This window comes from Pristiophorus japonicus, chromosome 20 (genome assembly GCF_044704955.1).
Source record: "Pristiophorus japonicus isolate sPriJap1 chromosome 20, sPriJap1.hap1, whole genome shotgun sequence".
Classification (NCBI taxonomy): domain Eukaryota; kingdom Metazoa; phylum Chordata; class Chondrichthyes; family Pristiophoridae; genus Pristiophorus; species Pristiophorus japonicus.
Genome location: NC_091996.1, coordinates 73,897,872 through 73,921,089, shown reverse-complemented (window position 1 = coordinate 73,921,089; position 23,218 = coordinate 73,897,872). Strand labels below are relative to the sequence as shown.

Below are 23,218 nucleotides of genomic sequence, written 5' to 3'. Positions count from 1 at the left end.
AGATGCAGGAAAAATGTTCCCGATGTTGGGGAAGTCCAGAACCAGGGAACATAGTTTTAGGATAAGGATTAGGCCATTTAGGACTGAGATGAGAAACTTCTTCACTCAGAGAGTTGTTAACCTGTGGAATTCCCGAAAGCAGAGAGTTGTTGATGCCAGTTCATTGGATATATTCAAGATATGGCTCTTACGGCTAAAGGGATCAAAGGGTATGGAGAGAAAGCAGGAAAGGGGTAGTGAGGTGAATGATCAGCCATGATCTTATTGAATGGTGGTGCAGGCTCGAAGGGCCGAATGGTCAACTCCTGCACCTATTTTCTATGTTTACAGTCCCACACACACTGACTCTCACTGGGGTACAGTCCCACACACACTGACTCTCACTGGCATACAGTTCCACACACACTGACTCTCACTGGGGTACAGTCCCACACACACTGACTCTCACTGGGGTACAGGTCCACACACACTGACTCTCACTGGAGTACAGTCCCACACACACTGACTCTCACTGGGGTACAGTCCCACACACACTGACTCTCACTGGGGTACTGTCCCACACACACTGACTCTCACTGGGGTACAGTCCCACACACACTGACTCTCACTGGAGTACAGTCCCACACACACTGACTCACACTGGGGTACAGTTCCACACACACTGACTCTCACTGGGGTACAGTCCCACACACACTGACTCTCACTGGGGTACTGTCCCACACACACTGACTCTCACTGGGGTACAGTCCCACACACACTGACTCTCACTGGAGTACAGTCCCACACACACTGACTCACACTGGGGTACAGTTCCACACACACTGACTCTCACTGGGGTACGGGTCCCACACACACTGACTCTCACTGGGGTACAGTTCCATACACACTGACTCTCACTGGGGTACCAGTCCCACACGCTGACTTCACTGTGTTCCCCACTGTCCTCCGGGGAAGTGACGATGCTGATGCAGGCAAGTTGTGGTCACACATCGTGCTCCGGATGCTGAGGCTCAGCCCAGTTTGAGTGTCAGTGGTTCCCAAGAAATGGAAAGTGCTCTCTTTCCCCAAGATGACAGCATTCCGGCTCCCACCACTGACTCTCCGACTATGCATCGAACACGTTGGGACTCGCGATCCATCAGAGACTGCTGTTGCCGGTGCTGAGGCGCAGCAGTCCTCTTCCGGGCCTTCCAGGCCCAGAGCTGGTCCAGAGTGCCCTCGGCTGTCTTCACTGGCTGTCCCCTCACTCAGCAGCCTTGCTGTAGGCACTGAAGCCTCACTGAGGAGGAGCAGCAGGCGTGGGAGGGGGTAAAGGGTGGGGGGGGTGCAAGGCGCAGGGCAAGTCCAAATATTGTGCAGGACAAGATTGTGAAGATGCCCTGATTTCTGTTTATTACGCCTGTAAATAGTTAAATTTGATTTCCTGCACTTCACTGTTGGTCTGTGCCTTGCAACAGAACGTTGTATATTGTATGTTTTTTTTTAGGTGGGGGAGTATTTGTTACTGTGTCGCAATTAAATGTCACCTTGATCCTTTGCCATTGGAGTCTTCGGTATCATTCCAACGTTCACTGTCGATGTGCCTTTATGGGGGCACATGGCGTATCCAGTATTAGCTCCATCCCTCAGTTTCCTCCATTTAGGAGAACTGCTGCATTATCAGCTGGCAACGTGCGACTCTTGGTCCAACTGCATTGCACCCCCCCCCCCCCCACCACCACCACCACCCCGGTGAATAGTGTGGCTATTCAATCAGTTGTCATCTTGGGGAAGGAGAGCACTTTCCATTTCTTGGGGACCACTGACACTCAAACTGGGCTGAGCCTCAGCATCCAGAGCACGATGTGTGACCACAACTTGCCTGCATCAGCATCGTCACTTCCCCAGAGGACAGTGGGGAACACAGTGAGAGTCAGTGTGTGGGACTCGTACCCCAGTGAGTCAGTGTGTGTGGAACTGTACCCCAGTGAGAGTCAGTGTGTGTGGGACCCGTACCCCAGTGAGAGTCAGTGTGTGTGGGACCCGTACCCCAGTGAGAGTCAGTGTGTGTGGGACCCGTACCCCAGTGAGAGTCAGTGTGTGTGGGACCCGTACCCCAGTGAGAGTCAGTGTGTGTGGGACCCGTACCCCAGTGAGAGTCAGTGTGTGTGGGACCCGTACCCCAGTGAGAGTCAGTGTGTGTGGGACTGTACCCCAGTGAGAGTCAGTGTGTGTGGGACCCATATCCCAGTGAGGATCAGTTGGCTGGATTTTCAGTTCCGTTGCCCCTCTGGTAGTGAACCGGAGGGGCGGTAAAGGGGGTTTTAAGGCGTAACGGGGGTGGCCAACTTTCGGTTGGCAAATTCAGCTCGGGGTTTGCAACGGCGCAAAAATGTACCGCCCCACTCTCTAGTTTCAATGAGATCATGACGTCTGTTGTCGTACAACGCTCCGCTAGTGCCCCGGATGCAAAATTAGGACCTGATGTCGCATTATACGCCCGCCCAAGAGACGCCTGAAAAACCAGGTGGTCCCACAGTCCAGTAGGCAGCGTTTGTGGCATATTTAATTTGAGGGAGGAGAATCCTATATCGCATCTCACGTGTTTTCAGGCACCAACGCTCATACATGCAGCTCTCTGAGGAGCAGTGTGTGCGAAGGCTGCACTTTCTGAAAGGAAGTGCTGACAGAGATATGCTGTCTCATCCAGGCAAACCCAATACTCCCCTCAACAGGTCTCCGAATTCATTGTGGTGTGCTGCATGCTACACAACTTGGCCATCATGAGGGGCCAGGCATTGCCAATGGGGATTGCAGGCCCACCTCAGGAGGACTTTCACTGGGTACGGCCCCGATGCCCTCACTCACTGGGTACAGGCCCCGATGCCCTCACTGGGTACAGGCCCCAATGCCCTCATTCACTGGGTACAGGCCCCGATGCCCTCACTCACTGAGTACAGGCCCCGATGCCCTCACTCACTGGGTACAGGCCCCGATGCCCTCACTCACTGAGTAAAGGCCCCGATGCCCTCACTCACTGAGTACAGGCCCCGATGCCCTCGCTCACTGGGTACAGGCCCCGATGCCCTCACTGGGTACAGGCCCCAATGCCCTCACTGAGTACAGGCCCCGATGCCCTCACTGAGTACAGGCCCCGATGCCCTCACTCACTGGGTACAGGCCCCGATGCCCTCACTCACTGAGTACAGGCCCCGATGCCCTCACTCACTGGGTACAGGCCCCAATGCCCTCACTCACTGGTTACAGACCCCGATGCCCTCACTGGGTACAGGCCCCGATGCCCTCACTCACTGGTTACAGGCCCCGATGCCCTCACTCACTGGGTTCAGGCCCCGATGCCCTCACTCACTGGGTACAGGCCCCGATGCCCTCACTCACTGGTTACAGACCCCGATGCCCTCACTGGGTACAGGCCCCGATGCCCTCACTCACTGGGTTCAGGCCCCGATGCCCTCACTCCCTGGTTACAGGCCCCGATGCCCTCACTCCCTGGGTTCAGGCCCCGATGCCCTCACTCACTGGGTACAGGCCCCGATGCCCTCACTCACTGGGTACAGGCCCCGATGCCCTCACTCACTGGGTACAGGCCCCGATGCCCTCACTCACTGGGTTCAGGCCCCGATGCCCTCACTCACTGGGTACAGACCCCGATGCCCTCACTCACTGGGTACAGGCCCCGATGCCCTCACTCACTGGGTACAGGCCCCGATGCCCTCACTGGGTACAGGCCCCGATGCCCTCACTGGGTACAGGCCCCGATGCCCTCACTCACTGGGTACAGGCCCCGATGCCCTCACTCACTGGGTACAGGCCCCGATGCCCTCACTCACTGGTTACAGGCCCCGATGCCCTCACTCACTGGGTTCAGGCCCCGATGCCCTCACTGGGTACAGGCCCCGATGCCCTCACTCACTGGGTACAGGCCCCGATGCCCTCACTCACTGGGTTCAGGCCCCGATGCCCCCACTGGGTACAGGCCCCGATGCCCTCACTCACTGGGTACAGGCCCCGATGCCCTCACTGGGTTACAGGCCCCGATGCCCTCACTCACTGGGTACAGGCCCCGATGCCCTCACTGGGTACAGACCCCGATGCCCTCACTCACTGGGTACAGGCCCCGATGCCCTCACTCACTGGGTACAGGCCCCGATGCCCTCACTCACTGGGTACAGGCCCCGATGCCCTCACTGGGTACAGGCCCCGATGCCCTCACTGGGTACAGGCCCCGATGCCCTCACTCACTGGGTAGAGGCCCCAATGCCCTCACTCACTGGGTACAGGCCCCAATGCCCTCACTCACTGGGTACAGGCCCCGATGCCCTCACTCACTGGGTACAGGCCCCGATGCCCTCACTCACTGGGTACAGGCCCCGATGCCCTCACTGGGTACAGGCCCCGATGCCCTCACTCACTGGGTACAGGCCCCGATGCCCTCACTCACTGGGTACAGGCCCCGATGCCCTCACTGGGTAGAGGCCCCGATGCCCTCACTCACTGGGTACAGGCCCCGATGCCCTCACTGGGTACAGGCCCCAATGCCCTCACTCACTGGGTACAGGCCCCAATGCCCTCACTCACTGGGTACAGGCCCCGATGCCCTCACTCACTGGGTACAGGCCCCGATGCCCTCACTCACTGGGTACAGGCCCCGATGCCCTCACTGGGTACAGGCCCCGATGCCCTCACTGGGTACAGGCCCCGATGCCCTCACTGGGTACAGGCCCCGATGCCCTCACTCACTGGGTAGAGGCCCCGATGCCCTCACTCACTGGGTACAGGCCCCGATGCCCTCACTCACTGGGTTCAGGCCCCGATGCCCTCACTCACCTACCTCATGCTGTAGCGGGGTCTCCACAGGATGTCGACCGGCGACAATCGTTTCGTTGCCGGAGCTGCTCGAACAGTGCCACACATCCGGTTCACTGCGGAGCCATCTTGGTGAGGGAGAAGTTTCAAAGAAGGCTGCGCGCGCCATCTTGGTGAGGGAGAGGTTTCAGGGAGCGGGCGGGCGCCATCTTGGTGAGGGAGAGGTTTCAGGGAGCGGGCGGGCGCCATCTTGGTGAGGGAGAGGCTTCAGAGAGCGGGCGGGCGGGCGCCATGTTGTTGAGGGCCTGCAGAGTTTGCGGGACTCGGGTCAGCGAGCACAAGGGGATGGGCGGGACGGTGCAGCCGAGGGTTGGATCAGCTCTAGTTGATGGAGGTGGGCGGGTGCTCCCTGTGCGGTGCTGATCCGGGAACCGAGCCGCTGGCCGGCCAACATTTCAGTAACATCCGTGCAGCCCCTTACAGGAGCCAGGCAGGGCCAACATACTGTGATTCGGTGTCGAGATACAAGGGCATGGATGAGCTGTTCAGAGCACACAGTTGAGGCAGATTGAGGAGTGGGGCCCTGTTATGGAGGTGGAAATAAGCCGTCTTAGTGAAGGCGCAGATATGTGGTCAACATCTCAACTCGGGCCGGTCAAATCGGAAACTGAGGTTACAAACAGTCTGAGACAGTGGCCGGGGAGAGGGGTGGCGAGGGAGCGGAGTTTATGGCGGGGACCTAACACAAAAAGAGTTGCATTTATTCGCACTTTTCACGACCACCAGACATCGCAAAGCGCTTTACAGCCAATGGAGTACTTTTTGGAGTGTTGTAATGTGGGAAACATGGTAGTCAATTTGCGCACAGAAAGCCCCCACAAACAGCAATGTGATAATGACCAGATAATCTGTTTTTGTTCTGTTGATTGAGCGATAAACATTGGCCCTGACACTAGTGATAACTCCCCTGGGGACCGACCACAATGACCTTGATATAGGGAAGGAGGAACTTAATACAATCACTATCCAGAGTACTTAAGGAAGTAGCCCTAGATATAGTGGATGCATTGGTGATCATTTTCCAACAGTCTATCAACTCGGGATCAGTTCCTATGTACTGGAGGGTAGCTAATGTAACACCACTTTTTAAAAAAGGGGGAAGAGAGAAATCGAGTAATTATAGACCGGTTAGCCTGACATCAGTGGTGGGGAAAATGTTGGAATCAATTATTAAGGATGAAATAGCAGCACATTTGGAAAGCAGTGACAGGATCGGTCCAAGTCAGCATGGATTTATGAAGGGGAAATCTTGCCTGACAAATCGTCTGGTTTTTTTTGAGGATGTAACGAGTAGAGTAGACAAGGGAGAACCAGTGGATGTGGTGTATTTGGACTTTCAAAAGGCTTTTGACACGGTCCCGCACAAGAGATTGGTGTGCAAAATCAAAGCACATGGTATTGGGGGTAAAGTACTGACGTGGATAGAGAACTGGTTGGCAGACAGGAAACAGAGAGTCGTGATAAACGGGTCCTTTTCAGAATGGCAGGCGGTAACTAGTGGAGTGCCACAGAGCTCAGTGCTGGGATCCCAGCTCTTTAAAATATACATCCATGATTTGGATGAAGGAATTGAGTGTAATATCTCCAAGTTTGCAGATGACACTAAATTGGGTGGCGGTGTGAGCTGTGAGAGGGATGCTAAGAGGCTGCAGGGTGACTTAGACAGGTTAGGTGAGTGGGCAAATGCATGGCAGATGCATTATAATGTGGATAAATGTGAGGTTATCCACTTTGGGGGCAAAAAAGGCGAAGACAGAATATTATCTGAATTGTGGCAGATTAGGAAAAGGGGAGGTGCAACGAGACCTGGGTGTCATGGTTCATCAGTCATTGAAAGTTGGCACGCAGGTACAGCAGGCGGTAAAGAAGGCAAATGCTATGTTGGCCTTCATAGCTAAGGGATTTGAGTATAGGAGCAGGGAGGTCTTACTGCAGTTGTACAGGGCCTTGGTGAGGCCTCACCTGGAATATTGTGTTGCATTATGGTCTCTTCTGAAGAAGGAGGTTCTTGCTATTGAGGGAGTGCAGCGAAGGTTCACCAGACTGATTCCCGGGATGGCCGGACTGACATATGAGGAGAGACTGGATCAACTGGGCCTTTATACATTGGAGTTTAGAAGAATGAGAGGGGATCTCATAGAAACACAAAATTCTGACGGGATGGGACAGGTTAGATGCGGGTAGATTGTTCCCGAAGTTGGGGAAGTCCAGAACCAGGGGACACAGTCTTAGGATAAGGGGTAGGCCATTTTGGACTGAGATGAGAAACTTCTTCACTCAGAGAGTTGTTAACCTGTGGAATTCCCTGCTGCAGAGAGTTGTTGATGCCAGTTCATTAGATATATTCAAGAGGGAGTTAGATATGGCCCGTACGGCTAAAGGGATCAAGGGGTATGGAGAGAAAGCAGGAAAGGAGTACTGAGGGAATGATCAGCCATGATCTTATCGAATGGTGGTGCAGGCTCGAAGGGCCGAATGGCCTACTCCTGCACCTATTTTCTATGTTTCTATCGCTAAAGAAGTAGTACTTGGTAAAATAATGGGACTAAAGGCGGACAAGTTCCCTGGCCCTGATGGCTTACATTCTAGGGTCTTAAAAGAAGTGGCTGCAGAGATAGTGGGTGCATTGGTTGTAACCTACCAAAATTCCTTGAATTCTGGGGATTCCCAGCGGATTGGAAAACCGCAAATGTAACGCCCCTATTTAAAAATGGAGGCAGACAAAAAGCAGGAAACTATAGACCAGTTAGCCAAACATCTGTTGGGAAAATGCTGGAGTCCATTATTAAGGAAGCAGTCGCAGGACATTTGGAAAGCATAATTCAAACAAACAGAGTCAGCATGGTTTTATGAAAGTGAAATCAAGTTTGACAAATTTGCTGGAGTTCTTTGAGGATGTAACGAGCAGGGTGGTTCAGGGGGAACCAGTGAATGTGGTGTATTTGGATTTCCAGAAGGCATTCGATAAGGTGCCACATAAAAGGTTACTGCACAAGATAAAAATTCACAGGGATGGGGGTGATATATTAGCATGGATAGAGGATTGGCTAACTAACAGAAAACAGAGTTGGGATGAATGGCTCATTTTCCGGTTGCCGCAGCCTCAACTATTTATAATCTATATTAATGACTTGGATGAAGGGACCGAGTAATGTAGCCAAGTTTGCTGATTGGTGGGAGAGCAAATTGTGAGGAGGACACAAAAAATCTGCAGAGGGATATAGACAGGCTCAGTGAGTGGGAAAACATTTGGCAGATGGAGTATAATGTGGGAAAATGTGAGGTTATCCACTTTGGCAGAAAAAATAGAAGAGCAAATTATAATTTAAATGGAGAAAAATTGCAAAGTGCTGCAGTACAGAGAGACCTGGGGGTCCTTGTGCATGAAACACAAAAAGTCAGTATGCAGGTACAGCAAGTAATCAAGAAGGCAAATTGAATGTTGGCCTTTATTGCAAGGGGGATAGAGTATAAAAGCAGAGAAGTCCTGCTACAACTGTACAGGGTATTAGTGAAGTCACACCTGGAGTACTGCGTACAGTTTTGGTCTCCGTATTTAAGGAAAGATATACTTGCATTAGAGACTGATCAGAGAAGGTTCAATGGGTTGATTCTGGAGATGAGGGGGTTGACTTATGAAAATAGGTTGGGTCTATACTCATTGGAACTCAGAAAAATGAATGGTGATCTTATCGAAACATATAAGATAATGAGGGGGCTCAACAAGGTGGATGCAGAGAGGATATTTCCACTTATTGGGGAAACTAAAACTAGGGGACATAGAATAAGGGGCTGCCCATTTAAAACTGTGATGAGAAATTTCTTCTCTGAGGGTTTTAAATGTATAGAATTCTCTGCCTCAGAGAGTTGTGGAGGCTGGGTCATTGAATATATTTAAGGTGGAGATAGACAGATTTTTGAGTGATAAGGGAGTAAAGGATTATGGGGAGCGGGCAGGGAAGTGGAGCTGAGCCCATGATTAGATCAGCCATGATTTTATTAAATGGTGGAGCAGGCTCGAGCGACCAAATGGCCTACTCCTGCTCGTATTTCTTATGTTCTTATGCTATTTATTGGGGCGGGTCTCCAAGCCAATTGTTGGTGGGAGGAGGGGTTAGGGTCGGGAAAACCAGTAGTCCCGGTTTCCCCACACTGAAGTGGTGTTTACACAGGTGCATCTTTTTTATTCCAGCGGGTCCCCAGCCCGGAAGCCAAATTGAGTTGGCTGCGTGTCGGGCTCGAGAAAAGGCCGCAGCCCAGGATCAGGTAAGTCTTGTGGTTACTGGGGGTAGAGATAGCAGGGCGGGTGGGGTGTGGGTGGAGCCTGGTTAGGGTGGTCAGGAAAGAGTGGGAAATGAATGGGGAGATCGGGTGTGTCAGTGATGGGGTCGGGATGTTGGGGGGAGATGTTGGAGGTCGGTGGGTGTGTGCAGGTTAGCTTGTTGGGCCGGGAGGGAGGAAACATTCCTGATCCCCCTGACCCACAAGCAGTGCTGTAAAGGCACTTGCCTGATAGATCCCATCCTTTCACCTGCCGGGTTTCCTGAGGCCCGGGAAACCCAGCCGACATGGACTAAAAATAACAATTCTGTAAAAATGGAAGGGAGAACTTCCTTAAAAACCAACCCGGATCCTGAGAGCGGATTGGTTGCCTGCCCCTCGTCTGATAAAACTGGAAGTGGGAGGTTCAAGGCTGATTGGGTTCCTGTTTCACATTTTTAACATTTTAACATTCCACCCAACCCAAGCCCACCTTTTTTGGGGGCTAAAGTTACCCCCAATGGCTTCCATCTTCCCAACGTTTAATTGGTGGGAATTTATTCTAATTCAGAACTGGATGTCAGGCGAGCAGTTTACACAGGAACAGGAGGAGGCCATTCAGCCCCTCCAGCTTGTTCTGCCATTCCATCAGGGATGATCAAAACTCCATCTACCCACCTTGGTTCTTATGCAGGGAGACAGAGGGAAGTAGAATGGGGGCAGAAGCAAAAGGAAAATGGAGTACGAGAAGAAGCTTGCAGGGAACATTAAGGCGGATTGCAAAAGTTTCTATAGGTATGTAAAGAGAAAAAGGTTAGTAAAGACAAACGTAGGTCCCCTGCAGTCAGAATCAGGGGAAGTCATAACGGGGAACAAAGAAATGGCAGACCAATTGAACAAGTACTTTGGTTCAGTATTCACTAAGGAGGACACAAACAACCTTCCGGATATAAAAGTGGTCAGAGGGTCTAGTAAGGAGGAGGAACTGAGGGAAATCTTTATTAGTCGGGAAATTGTGGTGGGGAAATTGATGGGATTGAAGGCCGATAAATCCCCAGGGCCTGATGGACTGCAACCCAGAGTACTTAATGAGGTGGCCTTGGAAATAGCGGATGCATTGACAGTCATTTTCCAACATTCCATTGACTCTGGATCAGTTCCTATCGAGTGGAGGGTAGCCAATGTAACCCCACTTTTTAAAAAAGGAGGGAGAGAGAAAGCAGGGAATTATAGACCGGTCAGCCTGACCTCAGTAGTGGGTAAAATGATGGAATCAATTATTAAGGATGTCATAGCAGCGCATTTGGAAAATGGTGACATGATAGGTCCAAGTCAGCATGGATTTGTGAAAGGGAGATCATGCTTGACAAATCTTCTGGAATTTTTTGAGGATGTTTCCAATAAAGTGGACAAAGGAGTACCAGTTGATGTGGTATATTTGGACTTTCAGAAAGCTTTCGACAAGGTCCCACACAGGAGATTAATGTGCAAAGTTAAAGCACATGGGATTGGGCTGACGTGGATTGAGAACTGGTTGTCAGACAGGAAGCAAAGAGTAGGAGTAAATGGGTACTTTTCGGAATGGCAGGCAGTGACTAGTGGGGTACCGCAGGGTTCTGTGCTGGGGCCCCAGCTGTTTACATTGTACATTAATGATTTAGACGAGGGGATTAAATGTAGTATCTCCAAATTTGCGGATGACACTAAGTTGGGTGGCAGTGTGAGCTGCGAGGAGGATGCTATGAGGCTACAGAGTGACTTGGATAGGTTAGGTGAGTGGGCAAATACGTGGCAGATGAAGTATAATGTGGATAAATGTGAGGTTATCCACTTTGGTGGTAAAAACAGAGAGACAGACTATTATCTGAATGGTGACAGATTAGGAAAAGGGAAGGTGCAACGAGACCTGGGTGTCATGGTACATCAGTCATTGAAGGTTGGCATGCAAGTACAGCAGGCGGTTAAGAAAGCAAATGGCATGTTGGCCTTCATAGCGAGGGGATTTGAGTACAGGGGCAGGGAGGTGTTGCTACAGTTGTACAGGGCCTTGGTGAGGCCACACCTGGAGTATTGTGTACAGTTTTGGTCTCCTAACTTGAGGAAGGACATTCTTGCTATTGAGGGAGTGCAGCGAAGATTCACCAGACTGATTCCCGGGATGGTGGGACTGACCTATCAAGAAAGACTGGATCAACTGGGCTTGTATTCACTGGAGTTCAGAAGAGTGAGAGGGGACCTCATAGAAACGTTTAAAATTCTGACGGGTTTGGACAGGTTGGATGCAGGAAGAATGTTCCCAATGTTGGGGAAGTCCAGAACCAGGGGTCACAGTCTAAGGATAAGGGGTAAGCCATTTAGGACCGAGATAAGGAGAAACTTCTTCACCCAGAGAGTGGTGAACCTGTGGAATTCTCTACCACAGGAAGTAGTTGAGGCCAATTCACTAAATATATTCAAAAGGGAGTTAGATGAAGTCCTTACTACTCGGGGGATCAAGGGGTATGGCGAGAAAGCAGGAAGGGGGTACTGAAGTTTCATGTTCAGCCATGAACTCATTGAATGGCGGTGCAGGCTAGAAGGGCTGAATGGCCTGCTCCTGCACCTATTTTCTATGTTTCTATGTTTTTTCTATAGAAAGAAGAAAAGTAAAAGTGGAGGACAGAGAAACCTAAGGCAAAAATGGCCACGTTACAGCAAAATTCTAAATTGGCAAAGTGTGTTAGAAAGAAAAGCCTGAAGGTTCTGTGCCTCAATGCGAGGAGTATTCGGAATAAGGTGGACGGATATGATGTAATTGGCATCACGGAGACATGGCTCCAGGGTGTGACCAAGGCTGGGAACTCAACATCCAGGGGTATTCAACATTTAGGAAGGATAGACAGAAAGGAAAAGGGGGCGGGATGGCATTGCTGGTTAAAGAGGAAATTAATGCTATCGTAAGAAAGGACATTAACTTGGATGATGTGGAATCGGTATGGATGGAGCTGCGGAATACCAAGGGGCAGAAAACGCTGATGGGAGTTGTGTACAAACCACCAAACAGTGGTAGTGAGGTTGGGACAGCATCAAACAAGAAATAAGGGATGTGTGCAATAAAGGTACAGCAGTTATCATGGGCGACTTTAATCTACATATTGATTGGGCTAACCAAACTGGTAGCAATGCGGTGGAGGAGGATTTTCTGGAGTGTAATAGGGATGGTTTTCTAGACCAATATGTCGAGGAACCAACCAGAGAGCTGGACATCCTAGACTGGGTGATGTGTAATGAGAAAGGACTAATTAGCAATCTTGTTGTGCGAGGCCCCTTGGCGAAGAGTGACCATAATATGGTAGAATTCTTTATTAAGATGGAGAGTGACACAGTTAATTCAGAAACTAGGGTCCTGAACTTAAGGAAAGGTAACTTCGATGGTTTGAGGCGTGAATTGGCTAGAATAGACTGGCAAATGATACTTAAAGGGTTGACGGTGGATAGGCAATGGCAAACATTTAAAGATTACATGGATGAACATCAGCAATTGTACATCCCCATCTGGAGTAAAAATAAAACGGGGAAGGTGGCTCAACCATGGCTAACAAGGGAAATTAAGGATAGTGTTAAATCCAAGGAAGAGGCACATAAATTGGCCAGAAAAAGCAGCAAACCTGAGGAATGGGAGAAATTTAGAATTCAGCAGAGGAGGACAAAGGGTTTAATTAAGAGGGGGAAAATAGAGTACGAGAAGAAGCTTGCCGGGAACATAAAAACTGACTGCAAAAGCTTTTATAGATATGTGAAGAGAAAAAGATTAGTGAAGACAAACATAGGTCCCTTGCAGTCGGATTCAGGTGATTTTATAATGGGGAACAAAGAAATGGCAGACCAATTGCACAAATACTTTGGTTCTGTCTTCACGAAGGAAGACACAAATAACCTTCCGGAAGTACGAGAGAACCTAGGGTCAAGTGAGAAGGAGGAACTGAAGGATATCCGTATTCGGTGGGAAATTGTGTTAGGGAAATTGATGGGATTGAAGGCCGATAAATCCCCGGGGCCTGATAGTCTGCACCCCAGAGTACTTAAGGAAGTGGCCCGAGAAATAGTGGATGCATTGGTGATCATTTTCCAACAGTCTATCGACTCCAGATCAGTTTCTATGGACTGGAGGGTAGCTAATGTAACACCACTTTTTAAAAAGAGAGGGAGAGAGAAAGCGGGTAATTATAGACCGGTTAGCCTGACATCAGTGATGGGGAGAATGTTGGAATCAATTATTAAAGATGAAATAGCAGCACATTTGGAAAGCAGTGACAGGATCGGTCCAAATCAGTATGGATTTATGAAAGGGAAATCATGCTTGACAAATCTTTTGGAATTTTTTGAGGATGTAACTCGTAGAGTGGACATGGGAGAACCAGTGGATGTGGTGTATTTGGACTTTTGACAAGGTCCCACACAAGAGATTGGTGTGCAAAATCAAAGCACATGGTATTAGGGGTAATATACTGACGTGGATAGGGAACTGGTTGGCAGACAGGAAGCAGAGAGTCGGGATAAACGGATCCTTTTCAGAATGGCAGGCAGTGACCAGTGGGGTGCCGCAGGGTTCAGTGCTGGGACGCCAGCTCTTTACAATATACATCAATGATTTGGATGAAGGAATTGAGTGTATTATCTCCAAGTTTGCAGATGACACTAAGCTGGGTGGCGGTGTGAGCTGTGAGGGGGTTGCTAAGAGGCTGCAGGGTGACTTAGACAAGTTAGCTGAGTGGGCAACTGCATGGCAGATGCAGTATAATGTGGATAAATGTGAGGTTATCCACTTTGGGGGCAAAAACGCGAAGACAGAATATTATCTGAATTGTGGCAGATTAGGAAAAGGGGAGGTGCAACGAGACCTGGGTGTCATGGTTCATCAGTCATTGAAAGCTGGCATGCAGGTACAGCAGGCGGTAAAGAAGGCAAATGGTATGTTGGCCTTCATAGCTAGGGGATTTGAGTATAGGAGCAGGGAGGTCTTACTGCAGTTGTACAGAGCCTTGGTGAGGCCTCACCTGGAGTATTGTGTTCAGTTTTGGTCTAATCTGAGGAAGGACGTTCTTGCTATTGAGGGAGTGCAACGAAGGTTCACCAGACTGATTCCCGGGATGGCAGGACTGACATATGAGGAGAGACTGGATCGACTGGGCCTGTATTCATTGCAGTTTAGAAGGATGAGAGAGGATCTCATAAAAACGTATAAGATTCTCACGGGACTGGACAGGTTAGATGCAGGTAGATTGTTCCCGACGTTGGGGAAGTCCAGAACCAGGGGACACAGTCTTAGGACAAGGGGTAGGCCATTTAAGATTGAGATGAGGAGAAACTTCTTCACTCAGAGTTGTTAATCTGTGGAATTCCCTGCCGCAGAGAGTTGTTGATGCCAGCTCATTGGATATATTCAAGAGGGAGTTAGATATGGCCCTTACAGCTAAGGGGATCAAGGGGTATGGAGAGAAAGCAGGAAAGGGGTACTGAGGGAATGATCAGCCATGATCTTATCGAATGGTGGTGCAGGCTCGAAGGACCAAATGGCCTACTTCTGCACCTATTTTCTATGTTTCTATGTTCCATAACCCTTAATACCCTTGCCTACCAAAAATCTTATCAATCGCAGTTTGAAATGTTCAATTGACCCCCAGTCTCAACAGCTTATTGGGGAGAGAGTTCCAGATCCCCCCTGCCCTTTGTGTGAAGTGCTTCCTGACATCACTCCAGAATGGCCTACCTTTAATTTTAAGGTTCTTGATTCCCCCATCAGAGGACATAGTTTCTCGCTATCTACCCAACAAAGCCTTTAATTATCTTCAATCTGAACACTTACATCATGGTTTCCATGGAGCGTAGACAAAAAATGGGGACTGCGTAGGTTTCTTCCAGTGCCTACATGTGTCAGTCATATTGATTGACCACATTTGATGGGGTTTCCTCGCTGACAAACCTGGAATGGTTTTCTTCAACTTTCCCAAAAAGCTGTTGTGCCTGAAACTTTCAAAGCTGAGGTTGCTAGCCTTTGATTGGGCAAGGGTATTAAGCGTATGGAACCAAAGCGGTTAGATGGAGTTAAAATACAGAACAGATGATATCTACTTGAATGGTAGAACAGGCCCGAGGGGTTACATAAGAACATAAGAAATAGGAGCAGGAGTAGGCCATACGGCCCCTCGAGCGTGCTTCGCCATTTAATATCACCATGGCTGATCTGACCATGGACTCAGCTCCACTTTCCTGCCCGCTCCCCATAACCCCTTAACCCCTTATCGTTTAAGAAACTGTCTATTTCTGTCTTAAATTTATTCAATGTCCCAGCTTCCACAACTCTCTGTGGCAGTGAATTCCACAGATTTACAACCCTCTGAGAGAAGAAATTTCTCCTCATTTCAGTTTTAAATGGGCTTCCCCTTATTCTAAGATTATGCCCTCTAGTTCTAGTCTCCCCTACCATTTGTAACATCCTCGCTGCATCCACCTTGTCAAGCTCCCTCATAATCTTATACGTTTCGATAAGATCACCTGAATTCCAATGATAGAGGCCCAACCCACTTAACCTTTCCTCATAAGTCAACCCCCTCATCCCCGGAATCAACCTAGCGAACCTTCTCTGAACTGCCTCCAAAGCAAGTATATCCTTTCGTAAATAATGGAAACCAAAACTGCACGCAGTATTCCAGGTGTGGCCTCACCAATAGCCTGTATAGCTGTGGTGAGACTTCCCTGCTTTTATACTCCATCTCCTTTGCAATAAAGGCCAAGATACCATTGGCCTTCCTGATCACTTGCTGTACCTGCATACTATCCTTTTGTGTTTCATGCACAAGTACCCTCAGGTCCCGCTGTACTGCGGCACTTTGCAATCTTTCTCCATTTGAAAAATAACTTGATCTTTGATTTTTTTCTGCCAAAGTGCATGACCTCACACTTTCCAACATTATGGGCCCAAGTTTCGGGCCGCGCCTAGAACGGCGCAGCCCCGACCTGGATGCCCGTTTTTCGTGCCCGAAAGTGCGCCTAAAAAAATAGCTGCAGATTCTCCGGCTCCTTGCAGGTCCTTTGCAGCTTAGCGCAGCACGAGCTGTGGGGGGCGGAGCCAGGTCCCTGCGCTGAAATCAGTGCCGGGATCTCTGCACAGGCACGCTACAGTGGGCGCGCATGTGCAGTAGCTCCAGGCACCTGAAACTGTGTGGGAAGGGCCCGAAGCACACAGCCCCAAGTCCTGGCCAAATGGCCTCACTGGGGCTGCAAGGATCAGGCTGCACCTCCCACGCCCAGCTCCTGCTCTGGCTCCAGCTGGCTCTCTCAACCCCCCAGCTCCCGCTCTGCTCCCCCCGGACCCCCTCCCGCTCTGCTCTCCCCCGCTGCCCAGCTCCCATTCCGCCCATTCCGACCCACCCCCCAGCTCCCGCTCCGCTCTCCCCCGGACCCACCCCCCCCCCCCCCCCCACTCCCACTCCCGCCCGACGACCCCTCCACCCTCCCGCTCCAATGACCCCCCTGCTCCCGTTCCGCTGACCACCCCCCCCCCCCCCACTGCCGCTCTGTCGACTCCTGCTACGACGACCCACCGCCCTCTCCAACGACCCCCCGCCCGCTGCGACGACCCCCCCCCCCCGCTCCCAGCTCCTGCTCTGACGACCCCCAGCTCCGACGACCCCCCCCACTCCCGCTCCAGCTTCCCCCGGCCACCTACCTTTAACTCCTTCGGCGGGGCCTGCCCACCCAGCATCTTGCTGGGGTCCGGCTCCGCCCGAAGTCTTGTTCCCGGCTTCTTCACGTCAGCCGGGCCCGTTCAGCCTCCTCCCTCTCCTCGCCTCCTCCCTCTCCTCCCCCCCTCTCCCTCTTCCTCCCTCCCTCTCCTCCCCCCCTCTCCTCCCCCCTCCCTCCCCTCCCCCTCCCTCTATCCCCTCCCTCCCTCTCCTCTCCCCCTCCCTCCCTCTCCTCTCCCCCTCCCTCCCTCTCCTCTCCCCCTCCCTCCCTCTCCTCTCCCCCTCCCTCCCTCTCCTCTCCCCCTCCCTCCCTCTCCTCCTCCCTCCCGCCCTCTCCTCTCTCCCGCCCTCTCCTCTCCCCCTCCCTCCCTCTCCTCTCCCCCTCCCTCCCTCTCCTCTCCCCCTCCCTCCCTCTCCTCTCCCCCTCCCTCCCTCTCCTCTCCCCCTCCCTCCCTCTCCTCTCCCCCTCCCTCCCTCTCCTCTCCCCCTCCCTCCCTCTCCTCTCCCCCTCCCTCCCTCTCCTCTCCCCCTCCCTCCCTCTCCTCTCCCCCTCCCTCCCTCTCCTCTCCCCCTCCCTCCCTCTCCTCCTCCCTCCCGCCCTCTCCTCTCTCCCGCCCTCTCCTCTCCCCACCCCCCCCTCCTTTTGAAAAAAAAATCTGTTCCAAACTGAAACTGTTCTAACTGACTAGAACTGGAGCAAACTAAATGCCGACAATTGCAATTTCGAAGATACTCCATTCTAAACCAGTTGCTCCAAAAAAACAGGAACAACTCCGGCCGAAACTTGGCCCCATTACTCCATCTGCCAAATTTTTGCTCAGCCTGAGTATGTCCTTTTGCAGATTTTTTGTGTCCTCCTCACTCATTGCTTTTCTTCCCATCTTTTGTATTGTCAGCAAACTTGGCTACGTTACACTTTTCCCTTTTTCCAAGTCGTTAATATAGATTGTAAATAGTTGGGGTCCCAGCACTTATCCCTGTGGCACCCCACTAGTTACTGATTGCCAACCAGAGAATGAATAATTTATCCTGACTCTCTGTTCTCTGTTCGTTAGCCAATCCTCTATCCATGCTAATATATTACCTCCAACCCCGTGAACTTTTATCTTGTGCAGTAACCTTGTCAAATGCCTTCTGGAAGTCCAGATACACCACATCCACTGGTTCCCCTTTATCCACCCTGTTCATTACATCCTCGAAGAACTCCAGCAAATTTGTCAAACATGACTTCCCCTTCATAAATCCATGCTGACTCTGTCTGACCGAATTTTGCTTTTCCAAATGTCCTGCTACTGCTTCTTTAATAATGGACTCCAACATTTTCCCAACTACAGATGTTAGGCTAACTGGTCTATAGTTTCCTGCTTCTTGTCTGCCTCCTTTTTTAAATAGGGACGTTACATTTGCAGTTTTGCAATCTGCTGGGACCTCCCCAGAATCCAGGAAATTTTGGTAAATTACAACCAATGCATCCACAATCCCTGCCGCTACTTCTCTTAACACCCCAGGATGCAAGCTATCAGGTCCAGGGGATTTACCTGCCTTTAGTCCCATTATCTTACTGAGTACCACCTCCTTAGTGATTGTGATTGTGTTAAGTTCCTCCCCCCACTATAGCCCCTTGGTTATCCACTTGAGGGATTGAATGGTCTCCTCCTGTTGCGATGATCCTCAAGACCTTGTAACATTCTGGTGAATCTGCGCTGCATCTCCTCCAAGGCCAATATGGCCTCCCTGAGGTGTGATGCTCAGACGGAACAACTGAACTCCAGATAGAGTTTTATACAACGGTAGCATTACACCAAACCTGTGAATTACCACCCCCTCTACAAACTACACACACCCCTCCACAAACTACACCCCCCCTCTCCAAACTACACACACCCCTCCACAAACTACAACCCCCTCTCCAAACTACACATCCCCCTCTACAAACTACACACACCCCTCCACAAACTACACCCCCCCTCTCCAAACTACACACACCCCTCCACAAACTACAACCCCCTCTCCAAACTACACATCCCCCTCTCCAAACTACACACCCCCCTCCACAAACTACACACCCCCCTTCACAAACTACACATCCCCCTCCACAAACTACACACCCCCCTCCACAAACTACACACCCCCCTCCACAAACTACACACCCCCCTCCACAAACTACACACCCCCCTCCACAAACTACACATCCCCCTCCACAAACTACACATCCCCCTCCACAAACTACACATCCCCCTCCACAAACTACACATCCCCCTCCACAAACTACACACCCCCCTCCACAAACTACACACCCCCCTCCACAAACTACACACCCCCCTCCACAAACTACACACCCTCCTCCACAAACTACACACCCCCCTCCACAAACTACACACCCCCCTCCACAAACTACACACCTCCCTCCACAAACTACACACCCCCCTCCACAAACTACACACCCCCCTCCACAAACTACACACCCCCCTCCACAAACTACACACCCCCCTTCACAAACTACACACCCCCCTCCACAAACTACACACCCCCCTCCACAAACTACACACCCCCCTCCACAAACTACACACCCCCCTCCACAAACTACACACCCCCCTCCACAAACTACACACCCCCCTCCACAAACTACACACCCCCCTCCACAAACTACACACCCCCCTCCACAAACTACACACCCCCCTCCACAAACTACACACCCCCCTCCACAAACTACACACCCCCCTCCACAAACTACACACCCCCCTCCACAAACTACACACCCCCCTCCACAAACTACACACCCCCCTCCACAAACTACACACCCCCCTCCACAAACTACACACCCCCCTCCACAAACTACACACCCCCCTCCACAAACTACACACCCCCCTCCACAAACTACACACCCCCCTCCACAAACTACACACCCCCCTCCACAAACTACACACACCCCTCCACAAACTACACACACCCCTCCACAAACTACACAGCCCCCTCCACAAACTACACAGCCCCCTCCACAAACTACACACCCCCTCCACAAACTACACACCCCCTCTACAAACTACACACCCCCTCTACAAACTACACCCCCGCCCTCTCCAAACTACACCCGCCCCCCTCCAAACTACTCAACCCCTCTCCAAACTACACCTCCACCCCTCTCCAATCTACACCCCACCCCCCTCTCCAATCTACACCCCACCCCCCTCTCCAATCTACACCCCACCCCCCTCTCCAATCTACACCCCAACCCCCTCTCCAATCTACACCCCAACCCCCTCTCCAATCTACACCCCACCCCCCTCTCCAATCTACACCCCACCCCCCTCTCCAATCTACACCCCACCCCCCTCTCCAATCTACACCCCACCCCCCTCTCCAATCTACACCCCACCCCCCTCTCCAATCTACACCCCACCCCCCTCTCCAATCTACACCCCACCCCCCTCTCCAATCTACACCCCACCCCCCTCTCCAATCTACACCCCACCCCCCTCTCCAATCTACACCCCACCCCCCTCTCCAAACTACACGCCCCCTCTCCAAACTACACGCCCCCTCTCCAAACTACACGCCCCCTCTCCAAACTACACGCCCCCTCTCCAAACTACACGCCCCCTCTCCAAACTACACGCCCCCTCTCCAAACTACACGCCCCCTCTCCAAACTACACGCCCCCTCTCCAAACTACACGCCCCCTCTCCAAACTACACGCCCCCTCTCCAAACTACACGCCCCCTCTCCAAACTACACGCCCCCTCTCCAAACTACACGCCCCCTCTCCAAACTACACGCCCCCTCTCCAAACTACACGCCCCCTCTCCAAACTACACGCCCCCTCTCCAAACTACACGCCCCCTCTCCAAACTACACGCCCCCTCTCCAAACTACACGCCCCCTCTCCAAACTACACGCCCCCTCTCCAAACTACACGCCCCCTCTCCAAACTACACGCCCCCTCTCCAAACTACACGCCCCCTCTCCAAACTACACGCCCCCTCTCCAAACTACACGCCCCCTCTCCAAACTACACGCCCCCTCTCCAAACTACACGCCCCCTCTCCAAACTACACGCCCCCTCTCCAAACTACACGCCCCCTCTCCAAACTACACGCCCCCTCTCCAAACTACACGCCCCCTCTCCAAACTACACGCCCCCTCTCCAAACTACACGCCCCCTCTCCAAACTACACGCCCCCTCTCCAAACTACACGCCCCCTCTCCAAACTACACGCCCCCTCTCCAAACTACACGCCCCCTCTCCAAACTACACGCCCCCTCTCCAAACTACACGCCCCCTCTCCAAACTACACGCCCCCTCTCCAAACTACACGCCCCCTCTCCAAACTACACGCCCCCTCTCCAAACTACACGCCCCCTCTCCAAACTACACGCCCCCTCTCCAAACTACCCCCCCTCCACAAACTACACCCCCCCCCTCCACAAACTACCTCATCTCTGGGCCAAATTATAATAAAATAATTATAGAACCAAACAATATACATGAAGAGGGCCCGTAATTCTTTGTGTTGAGTAGAACAGTGCACATTTCGGAATCAGCATTCTGGAGACTTGAGGCAAATTATTTAATTGATTATGTTGTTTTTATTGATGAATTTGTTTGAAAGATTGGTCACATGAGTATGTGTATACTCCCCTCTTCCAGCGGCGTTTAGGATCAGATGTGTGAGGGGTCGCTTTAAATCGTCACTTCACTGATTATTTTCAGGATTGTTCTTAACCTCTTCTTCCTTTGTTTCTGGCTGCACTTTCTTTGGATCAGCCAGAAATGCATCTTCTCCTGGAAAAGAGTGAAAGATTCATCACCTCCCGACTCCTTACAGGCTGGTGTCATGGGCCAACCATACACGAAGCTCAGAGCACTTTCTGTCTGCCCTGCCCTGCCCTTCCCCTTCATTCTCAGGGGTGCTCAGTCCCATTAACCATATGTACACCCTCCACCCCTTCATCAAGGGTAAGGACCCTCAGATTTCTACCTGTGGGCTGACTGACTCACCTCAGCCACCAGCATGGCTTTGGTTGCTGAGTTCTACAAAGGGTTCAGCTTGGACACAGATTCAAAGTGCCCGGGGTAGTACCTAGAGCAGGGTGCAGTACCCGGGGCAGTACCCGGTCTAGTACCCGGGGCAGTACCCGGTGCAGGGTGCAGTACCCGGGGCAGTACCTGGTGCAGGGTGCAGTACCTGGGGCAGTACCCGGGGCAGCAATTGGTGCAGTAACTGGTGCAGGGGGCAGTACCTGGTGCAGTACCCGGTATAGTATCCGGGGCAGTACCCGGGGCAGCAATTGGTGCAGTAACTGGTGCTGGCAGGCAGTACCCAGGTTCCAGTACCCGGGCAGAACCCGGGTGACAGTACCCAGTGCAGGGGGCAGTGCAGGGGGCAGTACCCTGGGCAGGGAGCAGTACCCGGTGCAGGGGGCAGTACCCGGGGCAGTACCCGGTGCAGGGAGCAGTACCCGGGGCAGTACACAGTAACCGGGGCAGTGCTGTATTTTGGCAGTGACCATAATTCAGTAAGATTCAAGTTGGTTATGGATAAGGACAAGAATATGCCTAGAATAAAAGTTCCGAATTGGGGAAAAGCTAATTTTGCTAAGTTAAGGAGTGATTTGGTCATGGTGGACTGGAAACAGAAACTTGTGGGTAAATCAGTGTCGGAACAGTGGGAGGCATTCAAGGAGGAGATCCGGAAGGCTCATGAGCCCTTGAAGAAAAAGGCTGGGAAAAATAATTCGAGAGCCCCCTGGATGTCTAGGGACTCACAGGGGAGGATTATACCAACGGCTAAATACTTTAGAATCTTTAAAGGAATATAAAAAGTTAAGAGGCAAAATTAAAAAGGATATTAGGAATGCTAAGAGAGAGCACGAGAAATTAAGGAAAACCCTAAGATGTTCTATAAATATATTAAGAGGGTAACTAAGGAAAGGGTAGGGCCTATTAGAGACCATGAGGGTAATCTTTGTGTGGAGGCAGAAGATGTTGGTGGTGTTCTTAACGAATACTTTGAATACTTTGCATCTGTTTTCACAAAGGAAAGGGGTAATGCAAATATACAGGTTGAGCGTCCGAAATCCAGAGTTCCAAAATTCGGAACGTTCCGGAATCTGGGGACTGGGCCGAACCGTGGCGGGGTCACCTGGAAACCGGAAGATGTTCCGAAATCCAGACTCCCCCCCGCCTCGGCGGCCCGACCTCCGCGGCGGCCCGACCTCTCCCTGGCCCGACCTCTGGCCCGACCTCGCCCCGGTCCTCGGCGGCCCAACTTCGCCACTACTTCGTCCACCCCGACTTCGCCTCGGCCCCGGCTCCGGCTCCCGCCCCTCCCCCCGGCTCCCGCCCTCCCCCCCCGGCTCCCGCCCTC

At 51.7% G+C, this 23,218-nt stretch overlaps 1 long non-coding RNA gene across 1 annotated transcript in view; it reads right to left on the bottom strand.

The window, feature by feature from the left end:
- LOC139232970 (uncharacterized) overlaps positions 1-4,931 on the bottom strand; it is a 29,483-nt gene extending 24,552 nt beyond the window's left edge. The window contains exon 1 of the long non-coding RNA XR_011588124.1: positions 4,832-4,931. This is a non-coding gene — a long non-coding RNA (uncharacterized lncRNA). The remainder of the gene's footprint in view (positions 1-4,831) is intronic.
- Between the last annotated feature and the right edge of the window lie 18,287 nt (positions 4,932-23,218).